This window comes from Octopus bimaculoides, chromosome 4, assembly GCF_001194135.2.
Source record: "Octopus bimaculoides isolate UCB-OBI-ISO-001 chromosome 4, ASM119413v2, whole genome shotgun sequence".
NCBI classification, from domain to species: domain Eukaryota; kingdom Metazoa; phylum Mollusca; class Cephalopoda; order Octopoda; family Octopodidae; genus Octopus; species Octopus bimaculoides.
In genome coordinates this window covers 29081662-29103394 of record NC_068984.1, presented here as the reverse complement: position 1 = coordinate 29103394, position 21733 = coordinate 29081662, and the positions used below count along the sequence as shown (strand labels likewise).

The window sequence follows — 21733 nt, the reverse complement described above, 5'->3', positions numbered from 1 at the left end:
GTGTTGTGTTTTAGAGTTAAATTTACTTCCCTTAGCTTACAGAATAAATAGCATGATTTATAGTTTTAAACAAGTAAATTTCATTTTGTCACTGAAAAAGTACAATTTCAGTGATTTTTTTTAAAAGCAAAATAGAATATATATCGTCATTTGTAGTATTTACAATGTGAACTTGCCTGATTAATTATAAGTCTTCATAAACCTATCAATATGAAATACTCAACATATTGTTGTAAAACATAAGGACTAAGTATAGCAATGGCACCAATACTAATTTTCTAAGAATATTATTTTGGTGCATAACTTTTCCAATACTTACAGGATTGTTTGCTACTTCTGATGAAAGTTTGGTAGAGAAAGTTCTGCTTCTAGTGCATATTTTATGCTAGAAAAGTATTTCACTTTCGGATTAAAGCATAAATGAATACAGAGTTACTAAAAAATTAAATGAAAACTTTGATTTCACAGTGAATGCTTATATTATAGAAATACATAGATATTCTTGCCCTTGAAATGTTCAGCTAAATGGCAAAATATTTTCATACTACAACTTATGTGAGGAATAAAATTCTGTTAAACTTGTCTCTCTGTACTTGACACAACAGTATTGATATCGTCCATGAACATTTCTTAGAGATTAACCATGGGTTCTTATAATATGAAGGTTAAAGCCACATTAACCTACTAAAATTGTTGGTTTTCCAGAGAGAATAGCAGTTGTGAAATAACTCGATTACCATCCTCACTACTCTAGAACTAGCAGTTTTCCATATTCCAATATGCCACCCATGTCTTTTGAAATACTCCTATTAATTACAAGTGATTTTGGTGGAAAATTATTAAAACTTATTGTAGTATATCAAGAAAATTAAATAGTAACCAAGATTTAGTTTTGTTCTTGCTGCATTTCACATAAACTGGACTGTACAAGGGGGTGCTGAGAAGTTCCTGGCTTTAAGGGTCAAGTAAAAGGCCTGGTTGGAGGCCCAACCTTCTGAGTTCTTTTACTTATTGCAATGGTTCTTCAGTTTTCCTAGGGAAAACTGAAGGACCGCTGAATCTAAGTGTGTGAATCTAAGAGGAAAATAGGTTGAATAAAATCATAATTAACTGATCCTCCTGTACTTTCTTTTACTCAAAGCCTGGAAGTTTTCAGCAGTATGATGTTTTTTTCTAGTGTTACTGTTTTCTTGTTGGATATTGAAATGACAGAATATTAAGTTTCATGAAAACTAGGCAAATGTTTTTTAGTAGTAAATGTATCTTAATAATGGCAGAGTTGGTTTTCCTGAGATTGTTATGTAACTGAGATTGTTATTGTGTGTTTGAGGCCAAAAGAGTTGAAGAGATAAGATGACAAGTTATAACATGCTTCTATAAAGTGTATGATGTTCAAGGGTTTTGTTTTCCTTTTATTGTCCTTGATTTGAAATCACAATGTGCCACTTAATTGCATCTCTAGCCCTAAGATACATTTAAGTGTATGTGAGAGTTTATGTAGTCCTCACCTAACATACTCTAAAGCCTTTAACTCAGTGGCCAATATTCACTGCATTTCACTTTCCTCCTAAACAGACTGGTAACTAAATAAATGGTTTATTTTGTTTATAACTTAAACTCCTACATAACCAATCTCTTAGGCCAAAGTCAGAACTGGCCATAGTCCATTGAATCCCTGTGTTACTCTCAGGATTTAGTTGACTGTCTCCTCATTCCCTTTGATGAGTAGCCACACTCATGAGTAGCTTCTAAGGTGTTGAACGGTCTTATTATTGAAAATTGTATGGCATAACAAAGTCTCTATAAAAATGCTTTGTTTCCTCATATAACCTTTAGTTACATAAATATTAACGCTAACTGCATACCTCATAAAAATAAATATGAAGATTGGTGGAGTTGCAAGCAAAATACTTTATACATAAAGAAAAGAAAACGACCCACCACATCTTGTATATAACTAAGTACCAATCTTTTAAGATTTAAGTTGTGACAAGTCTGTTTCCATATGTACTCAAATGGACTATAAAGAAGCATAGTTTTATAGAAGTTTCTTTTCCGTGTTCTTATCAGACATCTTAAAAATTGACATGACAACATTTATTTCAACTAACAATGGAAATATTTCTGAATGTTTTTAATGAAAATTGCATTCCTTGTAATCTCACTCATGCTGAAATTAGTTGATGTTAAATACATAAGATAACAATGTCTATGAAGGGATAATATTGATGATGATGATGATGTTTAAAGACAATGTCAGTAATAGCATCAATAACAACAAAACAAACTATTACTTATCTAACACTTGTCTCCTTTCCATAAGTCATATAACTTCTTATTTTGTACATTTGTATTCATCTTTACTGCATCTGTCTTTTCTCTCCTTTTCAATATATTTAAGGGCTGGAATAGAAAGGTTTGAAGAATCTTAGCAAAAGATTATTTCTATTAAAAGGATTTATATCTAGTAGTTTTGACATGTAGTTACCCTGTTTCACTGTTAAGTGGTTGTTGACAGAAAGTAGACAACTTAATGTTTCTTTATTCCTATAGCATTTCTGTATTTCAATTGTTTCTTTTCTTCTTTTGTCTCCATATATATATATATATATATATATATATGTGTGTGTGTATATATGTATGTATGTATATACACACACATAAATATACATACATACATACATATGTTTATGTATGTGTAACTTCTTTTTAAGAAATGGAATCATTTTTTTTCTTTTTCTTCTCTATATCTATTAATTTATTTCTATGAAACTACATAACTTCACTATTTGATCGCTTGGCAAAGCCAATATTTGGTGAATTTTTAGAATGCTTTTCCATAATGTATTTCTTTTCCTCTCTACTTCTTGGTGTGTGAATAGAAACAACTTTGCTATTTTTCTTCTTTCTTCTTCTTCTAAAAAGAAAAAAAAAAGTACGTGGCCTGAATTAAATTTCATTGTTTAAAGACAGCATCTGTAACACTGAAATGGGAATTGCTTCATGTTATTGTTGTAAAAGAGCTTCAACAATATTTTATCTAATAAATTTATATCATCTATAGCATGTAAAAATGAGAACATAATATTAGAATTCTAATCTTTATACTTTTAACTCATGTAAAAAGAATTTGAAAAAAATAATATTGAACACAAGCTTAATCATTGAATAATTATTGTTCTGGTTTCCTTAGTCATTTCCAAAATGATAATTTTTAGAGACACTTTCTTTATTTGTCTTATTCTTCTTCTTATTTTCAATTTTATAGAACAACAATGATCTTATTCAAATCATCGACCTCTCTTTGCTAACAATATAATAATTATTCAGTTGTATATCTAGCATGAATAATATTAAGATGAAAAGTAGCAGACTGCCCAGGAATGCTTATTTGGATTAGGATACAATCTATGCTAAAACTTGTGACATATTGGTGGAATATTCTTTGGCTATTTTAAGGGACACGTCATCATATAAATTGTATGGTCACTATATACATAATGTACTACATAGTAGTGAAACATAGACATTGAATGTAAGGATTTGAGGAGGCAGGAAAGAAATTGTGATACTTTGATTGCATATAACAGGGATCAGAGTAAGGAGAAAAGAAGACAGTATTCATATAGATGTGTAAAGTGATATGTACTGACAGTAGAAAGTATTCATGAAAAATTAGTGAAAAATGGGAAATTGTAGTTAGATTAAATCTTTGAATACATAAAATATATACCACAGTATTTTAAAGAAGTGATGATATTACATAGGCGCATGAGTGGCTGTGTGGTAAGTAGCTTGCTTACCTACCAAATGGTTCCAGGTTCATTCCCACTGTGTGACACCTCAGTCAAGTGTCTCCTACTATAGCCTTGGGCTGACCGAAGCCTTGTGAATGGATTTGATAGATGGAAACTGAAAGAAGCCCATTGTGTGTGTGTGTGTGTGTGTGTGTGTGTGTGTGTCTGTGTCTCCCCCCCCCCCACCATCGTTTGACAATCAATGCTGGTGTGTTTACATATTTGTTACTTAGTGGTTTGCAAAAGAGACTGATAGTATAAGTACTAGGCTTACAAACAAAATGTCCTGAAGTTGATTTGTTTGACTAAAGGTGATGCTCCAGCATGGTTGCAGTCAAATGGCTGAAACAAATAAAGAGTAATATCATCTGAAGATCCAGCCAGCCTATATTAGCATAGAAAACTGTGTTAAAATCATTACGATCAGGATGAAGATGTACTTAATTTGTAACTTTGGTCCCTATCTAATACATACCTTGTACTTGATAAGTCAAAGAATTAATATTTCTTACAATAGACAAGGGGTAAATTTAACATGTAAAAGGGTACTTTATTTAAGATATTCAACAAAATAATATTCAAAACTTTTCCACCATAAATTTTTACCATTCAAATAAACATAAACATGTATTGAATTAGAATACATCCAAAGAGTATATCCTGCTAAAAGTAAGTGCTAAATGTACCCAAAACATCCTGTTGTCGTAGAAGATAAACACTTAAGATATGTTTTATTTCAGACAGCAGAACAATAGTCACTTTACTTGCAAATATTGTTTTGAATACTCTGACTAATAACTTAAAAAGGCTTTTTACTAATAATTTACGCTATATTAGAGTGGGGAGGTATTTTTTACTTGATATATTTAGGAAGATAGGAAAGAAAAATTAATTTGGACTATCTTTGTATGTAATCATTTGGAAATAATTTTATGTAATTTCCTTTGAAACATTTTTCCAGTATATTTTCTTTTGAAACAACTATAACTAGTTTTATAGTCAGTACATAGATGCTACAAAAGTGCTTACATATAATTCAGAATATTAATATTGCACCTCAGTATTACTTTCCATATATTTTTATTGCCTGTTTTCAGCTTTTTGTGCATTCATTTGAGTATTAACTGGGACTAGTAACAATCTAACTTCAAAATGATTAACATTAGAAAAAGTGTGATCCAGTATTTCTTGTATCATTCACATCTTAAGTAACTTTCATTCTTCAGCCACCTTCTGTTAGAAGAATAGTTCATGTTTTTTTCTGTGTGTGAGAGTGAGGTGGGAAGTGCAAGTAATTATTCATCTTCCAATTTTAAACATAGGGTGATAGTTCAAATAAAGTTAAAGTTTATTATTCCCTAATATATTTATGATAAGGTTTTTCCCCCCATCATCTTATTTTTTCCACATTGTAATGCTAAGAATGAAAGTTCAAATTGAACTGAAGTTAAGTGTTTTGTAGTGTTTCTTTTTTGTCATCTCTAAATGATTGTTTTGATATCTTGTACATGACGTCAGTATAACTAATATACAGCATTCATATTATTAATGAATTTAAAGTTCAAAGCTATGTATAGACCACAGCTATACAAGAAATTTGAAATGGAGAAAAACAGTGTTCTTCCATCCTCTAAAACAGAGAAAATTCAACAAGTATACTGGGTAGAGTGCAATCAGAATGTTAAGAAGATATCTGTGAAGGATGCAAAAATACTACACAGAAAAGTGAAACTCCATTCTAAAAACACAAAGCCTTCTGGCTGTTGCTTATAGATGGTACTTGGGTGCTTACCAGAATAATTCTATTGTACAGCATATGCTGGTTTTGTTCTTGAATGTTTCGGTGAACAACATTTAACGCTTTTGATACCAAACTGCTCAAGACTGCTCATGGATCTATGATACAAATTTCATATTTTAAATTAAATTAAATTAAAACCTTCCATAAAAATTTCATATTTATTTATGATCCAAATTACAGTTTAATAATGATAAAGTTATTTTACTAAATTCTTCATTATTACCAAAATTAATTAAAACAAAGGCTATGTATTTTAACAGGAATTCAGTGATGAAAATGTTAAATGAATGTGATACAAATTTTTCCATTTTAATATGAATTCGAGTTCAAACCAATCTGTTAATTCTTAAATTTATTTAACATTTCATAACCCTATTAGTGTTATTTGCAGCTGTTCATCTCTTTTACTTAAAAAGTATAAGTTGATTGGTATATTTGGGTATATAAAAAATTAATTTACTTCAGATGATACTCTCGTTGAGGCTTATATTTATTAAATTGCATAAACATGTTCTCAAAATCTAAGTTTAGTTTTTATGAGTCATCTGTTAACAAGAAAAAATACAAAAAAAAAGAAAATCACTTAAAGAACAAGTTAAAATTACTGACTCTAAATCTTAGTAAAATTTTTTAATTTCAAACTGAAATTAAAATATATCAAACAAAAAGTTTGTTTAAAATGAAAATGTTTATGTCAGAACTTAGTAATTTGCAATTGATAGAATTACAAAGCTGTCAAATATATTTTGACTTGAAATTCAATCCATCTTATCAGAATACAAACACCACATTTAAAATATTTTTCTTGTAAAAGCCAAAGTATTTCCTTTAGTTCAGCTGTCTTTTCTCAATGTTTAGTTCTTTTATCAAATTATTTCTTGTTAAAATCCACACTTTAGGCACAGACACATTAATTAAAAATTAGTGTCTATATAACAACTTTGAGAGAATTTGCTTCCATGTGTGAATTGCAGTGCCTGTCTTGCTATTTATTATTCTTTTTCACATTTTTTAATTGTTGGTGATCAGAAGCTTTTAATCTATAAAACTTCATTTTCTTTATTTCTGTAATATTTCAGAATGTTTTGAATAAATAATTTTTTTTCAGAATGTTTTAAATAAAAAAATTTATATCTAAGCATATATGCATATATATAGCAAGGTTAGTATGGGCAGAAAGTGTTTCTATGTTAAAGATGTGTATATTATACTTTAAAGAAATTTTATCAATATTTGTTATTGTGTTTAAATCCTGTCTAGTTCAACTTTGCCTTTCAACCATGCAAGGTTGATACAATGCATAATCAAGTACCTTAATCAATATATTCCTCCTCCAATTGAAATTATAAGGCATTGTTCAACCCAACTCTTTAGTTAAAGACAATTACTAATGGTGCCTTGCATAGGAATTAAATCTTGGGCAACATTGTTATACTGCAAACTTTTTAACCATTGGATTGTGCCTGAAATATCCAATTATTTAAGCTATCTTTCATTATTATCATGCCAGCTATAATTGAATAACAAAATATCCAAATATTATAGTTTAGGGAAACATAAAATCAAAATCAAATGAAAATAAGGTAAACTTCATAAATTATTATATTTAAATCAATTCAATATATTAAAATGCTTTTCATGATCTCGATATTCTGGCATTTTATTTGAACTCGAGACTGTTTACTGTTCAGTCCAATTGCTGTGACATCACCTTCTAGTGAGACAGTTTTATTTAGAACCTAGTTCAGCAGTGATCTGTCAGAAATATTGATAGAACTTTTGAATGGAGAGGATGTTATGGTTTTAGCTATTGATCATGATTTTGTAGACAATGAATGTCATTGATATAAATAATGTAATATGATGTGCAGAGAAGGGAAAGTGTATTTTATCAGTATTTTCACAGCAGAAACAATATAGCATAGAGAAGATAACATACCATCTTTACATTGATTACTAATTGTGTACATGGGTAGTGGTTTAGATCACAGAATGCTATTGATCAATATTTTCAAGTCCTACATTGAAATCAGAAGTTTAAACATTCCATATTCGAACAATTCTGATGAGAAATGGAATATTTAAAACCATATTTACATTGTTTTTGATACCTTGTATATTTGTTATATAGCTGTTATTATATTTTCACTAACCTAGACTGTCTTTTATAATAAATGAGCCAATATTCTAACCTTTATTACTGTAATTCTTGTAATTCATACTTTTATATTCTCATCCATATTTCAAATGAAGTTCTGATATCATAACTTTCTGTCATAAATTTGACTTCATATTCCTTCTTTATATTTAGAACAATTATTTGACTTCATAAGAATAATATTTTGAGTAGACTAAATCAAATTATCCAAAGAGCAAGAAATTATTCAAAGGACACTTTTTATCTTTATGTAATTTCATAATATGAAATTACATAAAGGTTGATAGGTTGTTGTTGTTGGCACTCCGTCGCTTACGACGTTGAGGGTTCCAGTTGATCCAATCAACAGAACAGCCTGCTCGTGAAATTAACGTGCAAGTGGCTGAGCACTCCACACACACGTGTACCCTTAATGTAGTTCTCGAGGATATTCAGCGTGACACAGTGTGACAAGGCTGACGCTTTGAATTACAGGCACAACAGAAACAGGAAGAAAGAGTGAGAAAAAGTTGTGGTGAAAGAGTACAGCAGGGTTCGCCACCATCCCCTGCCAGAGCCTCGTGAAGCTTTAAGTGTTTTCGCTCAATAAACACTCACAACGCCCGATCTGGGAATCGAAACCGCGATCCTATGACCACAAATCCACTGCCCTAACCACTGGGCCATTGCGCCTCCACAGTTTATAGGTAACCTAAAAGAAAAAATCAAGAGTGCAGACAAGTGGTGAAGGAAACAGAGAAGGTATAATTACTGACAGTAATTTGTTAACTGAGTATACACTTGCCTATGATATGACATTGCTGAGAAACAACTACGTGTATTACAATGTAAGGTGTTCATTCACTAAAATTAGTTTTGTTTATATTTTCAACTCATCTCAGTGGTAAATGGTTTGCCAGATTCTGCTGTTTGCACTGATAGCTAGTCATCAACTGATGCACGACTATGATAAACTTTAAATAATGAAATTGTAGAATTGACTATTAAGGAGAACTGATAGATGTTGGTTATTGTTGTAGTAATATTTATATTGATGTCTTTGTTACCATGCTTGTGTTTGTATGCACATACATACACAGACGTGTATATGCTGAATATTTATTGTGCCGTTGGCATTACAGCTGGGTATTTTCCTTATGTTATTGTTAATACTGAACATGCTGATATTTCCTTCTTCTAACTTACAAACAGTGATATCATCAAACAAGATTGTTGAGATCTTGCAGGAACTTTTGTGATAAGAGAGGGAAGAGGAAGCAGATTCACAGCCAGTTACTGTTTGAAATGTTGACATTCATTTCCCACCAATTTCGTCTCTGGTGTTATATTTATTGCCATGGCAGAAACACGCTTTGGTTCTATCTATATAGTGTCACATGGAATATATTCTTTTCTAATCTAGGCTTAAGGCCCAAAATTTAGAGAAGGCAAAATAGTAGTCTTATTATGATTCAGAGCAGATTATCCAAACAGTTGAGATGACTTAGATATTATATTTTTAAGATCCACCTGCTACTGCACTTAAACAAGCAAAATGTTATTATGTGAGATCCTCATCTACTTGTATGTTATTGTCAGCACTGTACTATTCTTCTCGCCACAATTATGTTGTGGCAGTATTTTGCATCTTATCTTTGACTTGTCTATAATGCTATTGCTGATATCTCCACAAGATAGGCATAGGAGTGGCTGTGTGGTAAGTAGCTTGCTTACGAATCACATGGTTCCGGGTTCAGTCCCACTGCGTGGCACCTTGGGCATGTGTCTTCTACTATAGCCTCAGGCCAACTAAAGCCTTGTGAGTGAATTTGGTAGATGGAAACTGAAAGAAGCCTGTCATATATATATGTGTGTGTGTGTTTGTGTGTCTGTTTTTTTCCCCCCAACATCGCTTGACAACCGATGCTGGTGTGTTTATATCCCCATAACTTAGCAGTTCAGCAAAAGAGACTGATAGAATAAGTACTTGGCTTACAAAAAATAAGTCCTGGGGTTGAGTCATTAGACTAAAGGTGGTGCTCCAGCATGGCCACAGTCAAATGACTGAAACAAGTAAAAGAGCAAGACAATGACTTTGAAACATCTACCTTGATGGTAACTTGAAGTCGTATACATCATGTAACTGACACTGACACAAACTGAACTCATACAACGACTCTATTACTACTGACCTTGCTACAACGACTGACTGTCTGACTTTATAGTGGCTGTCTCATTACTACTTTGTCATGTGGGAAGGAGAGTACCATTTTCTCTACAACACGAAAAAATTTGTTGCTGGAAGTGTTTGTATATGTGTATAGTTACTTCTGTGCACATCATCATCATTGTCTTAATGTCCACATTTCTCTGCTTTTGTAGGTTGGACAGAATTTTGTTGAGGCAGATTATCTACAGTTGTATACTTTTCCCATTACTAGCCATAACTTGTTTCCAGTAAGATAATATTTCCGCATCACACACACACACACTTCTTTCAGTTTCTGTCTGCCAAATCATGTCACAAGGCTTTGTATAACCTGGTGCTATAGTGGAAGACACTTGTCCAAAGTGCCATATAGTGGTTTGAACCCAGAACCCTGTGGTTGGGAAGCTAACTTCTTACTGCACAGCCATACGTGTACCTATGTGTGTATATTTGTATATCTTTAAAACTGAATATTACTATCCAAAATAGTCAATTACTGTTGAGATATCGTGATTGTACAATATGAAAAATAATTTTATACCTTTTCTGTTTTTTTTTTTAAAGGAAATCTTACTGGAATTGTAGAAATTAGTGTAATTCACTCCTTTTCCAATAATACTGGCAAGTTTAATTAAATACTTCAAGGTTGTGAATGAAATCTAGATTATATATACCTGCTTCTGTGTCATAGAACTTCTTAGTGATGATAAAAATGCTGATAATGATAATTATACTCATAATGTAAATTGGTAATTAAGATTATCAAACTTCTTTTGACTATAATCTCATTAAAATAATGCAATACATTTATTACAGTGCACAGAGTAATTACAGTATAATGACAGGACAAAAAGAAGCTTTTATCTCACCAGTTAACCTACTTACAAAATTTAGAAACAAACCATATTATCGGAAATAAAATAAATATTTTCCAGCTCAATGTATGTAAAAATATTCTGTTGATAATTATTATAGAACTAGCTGGCTCTATGCCGTTAAAAATGACGGCTAATTGTAGTATTTGATATATAAATAGGGTACAAAACCAAGTTTTTAGTTTAATAATTCTTTTATTACCAAATTTTTTGTGAAAAATCTATCCGCAGTCAACATCCCTTGACTTCTTTCATTCAAAGGAATTTTAAAGGTTTCCTTCCTTTTTGTATGACTTAAGGCCACATAAAGTTGGTCGTGACTAAATATGGGAGCTGGCAAGTAAATACCAACTTTTTTGAAGCGACCTTTCCTTTCAGTAACGCTGTCTGTTACTGAAACCAACCTAAACTCATACGACTTAAAGCCACAAAAAGCAATCTGTAACTTATAGCTGATGTTCTAAAAACTCCCTATTCAAAATTTATTACATAAATTTCTTAATATAAATAAATTAGGCATATCTATGAACTGTTAAATGTGTATTTATAATATACTTTTCAAATGCTGTCATTTTATATTCTTGATTCACTCAAGCAATAATTATTTTCTCTAATGAGTTTGTATATGTTTCTGTAGGTGTGTGTGTGTGAATAGTTATTTTTAACATAAGATAGTAAATCAAATTAATACCCTTCTCAATGTTAACGTTTGAGATGTGACATCAATTATTGTTTGTTATTGAAAGAACACTGGTTCACACGTCCATTCAAATACTTCTCTTGTACATGCACACACACACACATACACACACACATACTTACACAGAGTTGAAATGCTGTTTGATTTTCCTTTTCAGCGTTGAATGTTCACCATCACACTTCCATTGCACATACACATACTCGCATAAAGTGGAAATGCTGTTTGATTTCTTTCACCCTTTCCTTCCTTATTCATCTGTCACCCCTTCCTTTCTCATGCTGTGATGAAAACCGCAAGAGTATTATTATAGTAGATAATTGTATTTAAGTGAAGTACTCCACTAATGAGTGCTAATTCATAAGTTTTAATTTTCTGTAGCTAGTTAAGCTGGAGGTGGGGACCAGTTCAAGCTTATTTTTGTAAGAAAGATGTCTTGCTGTAAAACTCTTGTTCAAGCATTTTATATGCTAAAGTCTGAACTCAGGATTGATTGTTCTTTGATTGTCTATATCTACACCATTGGTTTACTTTATCAGAAGTACAAATAGTGAGTACCTTATTCAAATGTGTCAACAATGTTAGTCTACAAAACAGTCATGGGAAACCTGCAAACTGTAAGACCTGAAAGGTACACCTTAGGAAAAATTAACTTTAATGTTTTTTTGTAGTGTGATCTGCCTGGTGATGAATTATGTCTCATATGGCCCACTTCTCAGAAAAGGCTGCCCATGCCTGCTGTAGAACCTTCTGTTAGCAACAAATGTACCTCATATGCTTTGATAAATTAGCTATTAGTCGAAAGAAGAGCAGTAAACAACATCTCTGTTGTACCTAATTTAAAATATAGTGTTCATCAAAACAGATAACTATGACAATGAGGTCTTATAATACTAACAGCAGAAACAACTGACCTTTTACTTCCTCACACTATTTAAGTACATACTGGAAACTTAAATTTGCAGAAAAATCATTCACATAACACTTAAGTTCCACTCAAAATGAATTTTATAATAATTAGACAGTGATAGCCATGTAAATGTAATTAAATTTAATGTTTAAGGACATAAAAAAGCTAAAGTAATGTTTTAGTATTTCTCATACTGTCAACAAATGTACATTATTTATTTTGCAATTTACTTGCAAATATTATGGCAAGTTATGGTTAGGTTTTTTATAGTGAGTAACAACAATAAAAAAAGTGTCTCCAGAGTTGTCTCCCCACTTGCTCATAGAAAAATAATATTGGTTGTGAACTAATATCTTTCTTTTACCATACATATCGTTTTGCTATGTTTATATTTTGAATTTATTTTCTTCAGGAAATATTTTTTTCACTTATATATAATTATTTTGGTTTAAACGAGCTTCACAATTAAATCCTGTTCTCATTCTTGTTGTTGTTGGCACTCCATCGGTTATGACGACGAGGGTTCCAGTTGATCCAATCAACGGAACAGCCTGCTCATGAAATTAACGTGCAAGTGGCTGAGCACTCCACAGACATGTGTACCCTTAACGTAGTTCTTGGGTAGATTCAGCATGACACAGTGTGTGACAAGGCTGGCCCTTTGAAATACAGGCACAACAGAAACTGGAAGAAAGAGTGAGAGAAAGTTGTGGTGAAAGAGTACAGCAGGGTTCGCCACCATCACTTGCTGGAGGTTCGTGGAACTTTAGGTGTTTTCACTCAATAAACACTCACAACATCCTGTCTGGGAATCGAAACTGCGATCCTACGACCGCAAGTCTGCTACCCTAACCACTGGGCCATTGTGCCTCCATTCTGTTCTCATTATTTAGGTTAGAAGAGCTACTTCATCACACAGGCATTCTCTACTGAATTCCTAAGATTCCATCCATTTAATTTGCAAATCAGCACCATTTATTTTACTAATACACCAGTATGCTTTTATATATTTCTAGTTTCTTCAGTTCACCTTATAATGGTTCCTGTTCATCTCTAGTTGCATTCTTTCTCCTTTTCAGTCACCTCTGGTACAGTCTCCCTGCATGTGCTTTTCTTAGAGAAATTTAAGCCGGATATTAGTCACACTCACCTTAATGGGGATGGCCCCATAATTTGATTAAAAAAATTCCAATATTGAGCCCAAAGAAACATCATTACCCTTCACAATGTTTTTCTTTCTTTCAACTAGTTCTTGTAATATGTGTAACTATATAATTAGAATGCCTTTATAAATTCACTGTCACTTTATGTTAAATTCTGTCATCTTCAAGTATAAATCAGATTATATCAATTATTTCTCATTCCATTTGTTATGTGGTATGTGGCATTTTTTACTGATTTTATTTAAGCTTATTTCTAATTTAAAAGAAACTCCTTTAATTTTAAAAGCAGTTGTAATCCTCACCTTTAACTTGGATTAAAATTAATTTAAGAGAGTATTCCACTGTTTATGTTTAGTTGCATCTAAGGCAATGGAATTCTGCTAGTAATCCTTTATGATTTCATATTAAATGTGCATGAGTGAAACTAGTTTGTCACAAAATAAAACAATTTAGAAAATTAAAAATTCTCATATCAATATTTTCAAAGTTGTTATTATTATTATTATCATTATTATTATTATTGGTTTTGTTGTTGTTTTCATTTGATTATTCATTTTTAATATGTCAGATATTTCAAATAACATCTGAAAATCAAATGAATAAAAGCAAAATAACAGCAATGTCGATGGTGGTGGTAATGATGTTGATGATGATGATGATGATGATGATGATGGAGGAGGAAGAGGAACAAAAATGAAAAATAAATATAGTGTTTCTTCATGGCTAATAGAAGTTTCTCCAGAATTAATAGATGTATATGTAATTGAAGGTGAATAAAGTAACTGATATAATTGACTTACAATAGCAATCACTAAATGCCGCTAGAGCCATTAATTTGTTCAAAAGCAATTATTAAATATATTCAAAGCAACTAATCTGCAAATTACCTGTACATTTACTCATATATATTCAGTGTTTAGAAGGATGTAGATTTTTTGGCTTTCTATTTCTATTTATTTATTCATTCATTAATTATGTGATAATAAGACTTAAAATATGATTGTAGCTAATCATATATGTTATTACATTTAACTCAGCTATCAGCTATACCAGAAGATTATAGTTGTTTGTATTATGGATTGGTAGACTTGACATATAATACATGGAACTGGATAACGATACTTTGCTCCACAAAAGTTCAATGATTCATGGCTCTGTGTTCAATTCCTAAGTTCCTTACATTAAATAACAACTATATCCATGATGGAAGTCTAAATGTTTAGTTTCAATTTTTTTTGCTGTTACTCATAAATTTGATACATTGCTTTATGTTATGCTCACTGTTTACTTCTTAATGAATATGCTAATTTATATGCAGTATTTGCAAGCTAAAATGTAAAGGCTTTATGTCATCAGAAACAATAGTTGGCAAGTTTCACATTTTAAAGTAATACATAGTAATTTTATGAAGGCATGCATTAAATAATATAGCATCATAAGTAATGCACTTATTAATATTGACTGCTATACTTCCAATTCAGAATACAATTGTAAGTTTATTCATTGATTCATGAATTATGATGCAATACAGCTGTTCATATAACATCATTACTCAATTCCAGTATTCATGCTATACCGTTTGAAGCAAAATTATGTACTCATATAATAACATAGATGTTGATTCTTGCATGAATCACAACAGCTGCATATCAAGTTGACAAGCCAGGGAAGGAACTGCTACTGAGTAATTCCATTTATTAGAAATAGCAGCCCATTAAATTACACCATACAATCTTAATAAAGGAAAAAAGTAGATAAAAGTACACAATGCCTGGACAAACTGATATGATCATAAATGAAAAGCCTTTACTCATATGGCTGCTTCATTATGACTGAATTATGCCTAAATAAGATCAAGAATGTTGATGAGAGATGATCCCATTTTGTAGTCTAAATACCAATTTACCAAAATAATTTCCCCAGAAAATAGCGTCACCTATGCCTCTAAGTGAAAGAAACTAACATTGTGAGGACACTAGCACAATATAGTATTAGACATATTGCACACATACACAACCAAATACTGGGAGTAAATGTGAAATCACAACCCTTGAGCCAGCACTAAAATCCTTTATTGTATCACCAAATATAAAGAAACAAATGAAAGAGAAAATTGGCTAAGTTATATTCTTCACTTATTTTTCTCAAGAAACTTATATTCTTCACTTATATTCTTCACTTATTTTTCTCAAGAAACAGGTAACTTGCGGAAAGTGTAGACTAGTGTATAAGAGACAGCATTAAATCATTCTTGTCCCTCTGCTACATTTATGCATCTTTCGACCATGTGTAAGAGACTACATCTAACAATTGTTTGTACCCAGTACACTCTAATTTAGCCTTTCACTTACCACTCTCTTCTAGGCTACTTCTCTTGTTTCCTATCACCTACTCTTGTCTTTGTCCACTTCTGTTATTGCCAGTCACCCAACTCCAGACTCCATTTGAAATAATTCTGCCTTTCCCATCATGCTCTTTCTCCTTTCACCACCTATTCTGGTCTATGTACTGTCATTGCATTCTCACCTATTTTCATCATCAGTCATCTAGTCAAATCTATATACCCTACCTTACTGAGTATTCTTTAATTCACACTTTTACCCTCCCACCCATTTCTAGCTTTTCTGATGTCATTGCTCCCTCTCTTTCCCCATTCCCCCCCTTGTTCTACATGTTTCAGGTTATTGAGCACTTCTTACATTTACAAGGTATCCCCTCTTCTTTGCTGGCACCACAACAGAAGGCTCCCTTACACTATGTTCCCTCTAGAGTGATTGATGAGTGAGACAACCTTTGCAGTGCTGGTCCCATGTAAAAGAAATGCACTCTGTACACACTAAAGTGTTAGGCAAAAGAGCAGAGAAAGTGTAAAGTTGTATGGTTTGTCTAGTCCTGTCTTGCCTTGGACTGTTCAACCTGTGCTGTGTTGATGCCAAGAGAAAATCCTGCTTGGTATATGATATTGTTTTTAGGTAAGCACTTTTGTAGTTGCCTCAGCAAGGGGATGGAATTATTAGTTCTATTTTATGGCACAAAGTTAAACTGCTTTGCATATAGACTAATTTAGTTCCTAATGAATTGTTCTGTAACACTTTACATAATTTTCATAACTTGTTCCAACAAATTGATACCTCTATAGTTACCTTTCTGAATTCATAACATACCCTAGATATTACCATACCATTTATCTGGTGAAACTTTGAAGCATTTCCCTGTATTGCTCTTGCATTGCATGCATGTGCATGCGCATTTTCACACACAAACAATAATTATATCTTGAAACGGAGACCTTTGTTGTAGTTAAATAAAAGTTGTCAATGGAGAAGGCCACTGTAACAATATAAAAATAACACAAGTCTCTTGGTATTTAAACTGTAAATTATTATACATTTCATCTCAAAGTAGGATAGATAATTAAAGTTCCAAGTGAAAATGCTCAGTTCTCTAGAGTTATTTCAGTTGGCTAGAAGTTAAAGCTATGAAGATAGAATTTCATTATTATTGTCTTTGTTTTCAGATAATGGCATATCAGAAAGATTTATATCTGGAAAAGCATATGTGATGCAAAGCCATATTGCAATGCATTGGTTAGTTATTGAAAATTTCCCACAGAGACTTGTATTGACATGTGAAATATTAGATTTACCTGGTAAAGTTTAGAAAGTAGATTTTAAATATGTTGAATCTGTAAACTGGCAGTTTTAGTATGTGATAAAAAGAATATTGAACTACCTTAGTTCATGATATTGTGGTTAAAATTTTATTGGGTCAGATAACATTTTATATATATAATATTAGATTTCTTCTGTATTAGCACTTTTACAAGTCCAAAGATGGTAATACATAGATAACGTAACAGCTCTTAACTGAAATTTTCCTTTCAGTGAATTAAAATTAAGGAAGTATCAAGAGGATTAGTTGGTAGGTTTATTGATTTATAATTTCAAATTTTATCCCACTGTTGGAATTCTGTTTCAGTTCTATTTCATTGTAGTTAAAATAATGTTTTGTATTAAAGCATCTAATCACATTGGGGAAGCTTAGATATAAAGATTGAGCACCTGGGAAACTGTCTGGAGTACTGATTATAATTTAAAACTTGCAATAGCTAGGTGTTGAGATCATAGGTGTGGATATTGTGCCCAGATGGAAATTGTCTCTACTTCGATTTCTTGGTTGAGTGTTTAACTGTAGGAAAGACATTTAGCCAATTTTCGCCAAGACTGTATATACACAATATACAACTTCACTGAACAAACCAGCCTTCAAGATTATGGAAATGAGAGTTTAAAATTAAATTCAAATTATCTAGACTGTATCTGAAATTGCATTAAATTTGATTTTGCTTTTTTCATTTACTCTGTTGAAACTAGTTAAGAAATTAAACTTTCTAGCCATAAATTCAGATTTAGCCTGTGTCCAAAATATGAGTTGATAAATTCTTTATTTTAAACCTAACTGAAATTTTCATTTAAATATAAACATATGGTAAAAATCACATATTAAAGAAATATTTACACTCTTTTTAAGTATAATTTTTTATGTATTTTAATATTTTTCTTATGTAATATATATATTTTTTTTTTTATATTTTTAACTGAATATTTTATTTCAGAATATTTAGCATGATTAAAGCTATGACAAATTGATGATTATATTAGTTGTTGTCTAGGTACTTGATTTCAAGCATGAACTTAATAGCGTCTCCTCCAAAAATATCAGATGAAAGTTGAATCATTGAATTTATTCAATCAATGAATATGCATGAATTCCAATAACTTTAGTCAAAGAATGGTATGTCAATCACGAATCATTGAGCAGAAGTCAGTTGTTAATTATTTAAATAAACTTTTCCATCCATATTAGCAGCATATAAAGTTTTAAAGTTTAAAATAAGTTGAGAAAATTAGGACCACTTTTTATTTTAAATATCTATTTAAACTTTATTCAAGATTTTGTGCATTTTTACACAGAAGCATTATATCTCTCCATTATTTCATTCATTTGTCTGTACCATGAAACAATAAGCAGGTTAATGCATGTTAAGAAAGTATGGTAGGTAGTTGTCAGTGAGGAGCCAACAAGGGTGGTAACTCCCATTTGAAAACAGTTGGTTAAACATTATCCAGGAATCTGGAGTTACAACTCACAGTACTTAATCTACCTTATGTAACATACCTAATTGAGCTTAGAACCAATGACAAATAGTCGATGCAACAGGAAATAAGTTTAACTTTGGCTATTAAACAGCCTATACTTCTGCTCTGGCTGCTGCTGCCTCTGATAATAATGATGATGATAATGAGGGTGATTTCTACTATAGGTACAAGGCCTAAAATTATGGGAGGAAGGAGCCAATCAAATATATTGACTCAGTACACAACTGGTATTTATTTTATTGATCCTGAAAGAATGAATAGCAATGTCAACCTCTGTAGAATCTGGACTCACCTCATAGGCTACTAAGCATTTTGTCCAGCATGCTTATGATCCTGTCAGCCCACCACCTTAATAATGATAATGATAATAATGATAATAATAATAATAATAATAATAATAATAATAATGGTTTCAAATTTTGCCACAAGGGCAGCAATTTGGGGGGAAGAGACAAGTCGATTGCATCACCCTCAGTGTTCAACTGGTACTTATTTTATTGACTCTGAAAGGATGAAAGGCAAAGCTGACCTCAGTGGAATTTGAACTCAAAATGTAAAACTAGACAAAATGCTGCTAAACATTTTGCCCGACATGCTAAAGATTCTGCTAGCTCACCACCCTATAAAAATGATGATAATAATAATAATAATAATAATGATGATGATGATGATGATGATAATTTCTTATGATAAGGTGCTAAAGAAATGTTTTCAAATAAAAGTATGATAGTTGATATAATCAATTCATCTTTATTACTGGCATTGTTTTGTCACCTCTTATGACATGAATAGCAAAGTTCATCATTGCTGACTTGATGCTTTCCAGCATAACGTCCATTATCTCACTGAATATAAGAGAATTGATAAAAGTAAGCTCATGTCTATGTTGGTGTGTTTAATTCCTCTGCAGTTTATAAATGGTGTTACTGAAATTGAATTCTCTCTTTTTGCTGTATTAACTTCTTGTCTTTGCTTCTAAACTTATATCAACTATGTTATGTCAATTTAAGTATTGAAATTAAGACACTTTGCTAAATAGTAAACTTGTGCAGTTTTAAATGACAGCAGATGTTTTATTTTGTTCATTTTTTATTTATTATTTTTATTTAATGATAGGTAGTTTAGTCCATTTTGGTGAAGATTAATTGGATGTTCCTCCTCTGGTATTTGGCAGTCAGAGATTAAGAGCTTTGTAGTCTCCGACTTAAAATCAATTGCCTAAAGTTAGAAAACATGATTCCTTCTTTATAGGACCTTAACAGATATGCTTCCCTGAATAAATTTAACTCGACACCTGTATACTGGTGCTTGAGACTCCTTATAGAAGTTTTTTTTAAATGTGTCACATATTGGTAGAATTTGATGGCAAAAGAATATTTGAAACAAGGATATGCTAAAGAACCTAGTTAAGCTTTTCTTTGTGGCTGTGTGGTAAGAACCTTGCTTCCTAACCACATGATTCTGGGTTCAGTCCCACTGCATGGCATCTTGGGCAAGTGTCCTCTTCTTTAGCTTTGGGCCAACAAAAGTCTTGTGAGTAAATTTGGTAGATGGAAACTGAAAGAAGCCAGTTGTGTGTGTGTGTGTGTGTGTGTGTGTGTGTGTGTGTGTATATACATACACATACATATATATGTGTGTGTATATCTATTTGTGTGTGTCTTCGTGTTGTGTTTATCCCTCACCACTGCTTGACAACTGGTACTGGTGTGTTTCCATCCTAGTGACTTAACAGTTTGGCAAAGAGACTGTGAAAATAAGTAGCAGACTTTAAAAAAGAAAGTCCTGGGGTTGACATATTCGGCTAAAACTCTTCATGGCAGTGCCTTTGCATGGCCACAGTGAAATGACCAAAACAAGTAAAATGAAAAAAAATATAAAAGATAACCCACTGTATGGGCAAATTAGTTCACAAAGTCATTAACCCTTTAGCATTTAAACTGGCCTTATCTGGTCAAAATATTCTGCTTGTTTTATGTTCAAACTGACCAGATTCAGCCTTTCACACCAACCCTAAAATGCCATTCTAAAAATATACAAGCATATCATTGAAATCTCAAAGCTAGAAGATAATATCTGATTAATTCAGAACAATGTGAATAGATAAACATTACATTTGACAGAGCAACCTGAATGCTAAAGGGTTAACAAACTGTAATATGCTATTACAATAAAACTTCTTCAATTATGATATGGAAAATTTTCTCTTTTGCATAAAATTTGGTTGAGTTTTTCTCTTACATCAAATATTTATGAAAAAAAAAGAAAAATTAGTTTTAATCTTCAAGCTGTTTCCTTTGCATTTTCTCTTTATGCTACTGCTTTCACCTCTACTATCACCTTGTGTATGAGTTGTGCATTGTAAAATGTAGATCGACAGTGATAACAACAGATATACAATTCATTTCAAAAAGGAAAGTGGGGAGTGTGGGGCGATACACGCTTTTACTTGTTTCAGTCATTTGACTGCAGCCATGCTGGAGCACTGCCTTTAGTCGAGCAAATCGACCCCAGGACTTATTCTTTGGAAACCTCGTACTTATTCTATCGGTCCCTTTTGCCGAACTGCTTAGTTACGGGGACATAAACACACCATCATCGGTTGTCAAGCGATGTTGGGGGGACAAACATATACACACACTACACACACGTGCTAGAATAAGAATAGCCTGGGCAAAGTTTAGAGAGCTCTTACCCCTGCTGGCGACAAAGGGACTCTCACTCAGAGTAAAAGGCAGACTGTATGACGCATGCGTACGAACAACCATGCTACATGGCAGTGAAACATGGGCTGTAACTGCTGAGGACATACGTAAGCTCGCAAGGAATGAAGCCAGTATGCTCCGTTGGATGTGTAATGTCAATGTGAATACCCGTCAGAGTGTAAGTATCTTGAGAGAAAAGCTGAACATTAGAAGCATCAGTTGTGGCGTGCAAGAGAGACGATTGCGCTGGTATGGACATGTGGTGAGAATGGAGGAGGAT

The 21733-nt window shown here is 32.1% G+C and overlaps 1 long non-coding RNA gene across 3 annotated transcripts in view; it reads right to left on the bottom strand.

Moving 5' to 3' along the window:
• The window catches only part of LOC128247566 (uncharacterized), a 64246-nt gene that overhangs the window by 11641 nt on the left and 30872 nt on the right, over positions 1-21733 (bottom strand). The window contains exons 3-5 of one of the 3 annotated variants that reach the window (XR_008263888.1): positions 5590-5693; positions 4072-4139; positions 1937-2917 (exon numbers count right to left, since the gene is read on the bottom strand). This is a non-coding gene — a long non-coding RNA (uncharacterized LOC128247566). Of the gene's footprint in view, positions 1-1936; positions 2918-4071; positions 4140-5589; positions 5694-21733 lie in introns of those variants that run through there. The other 2 variants (XR_008263887.1, XR_008263886.1) reach the window with 2 other exon arrangements.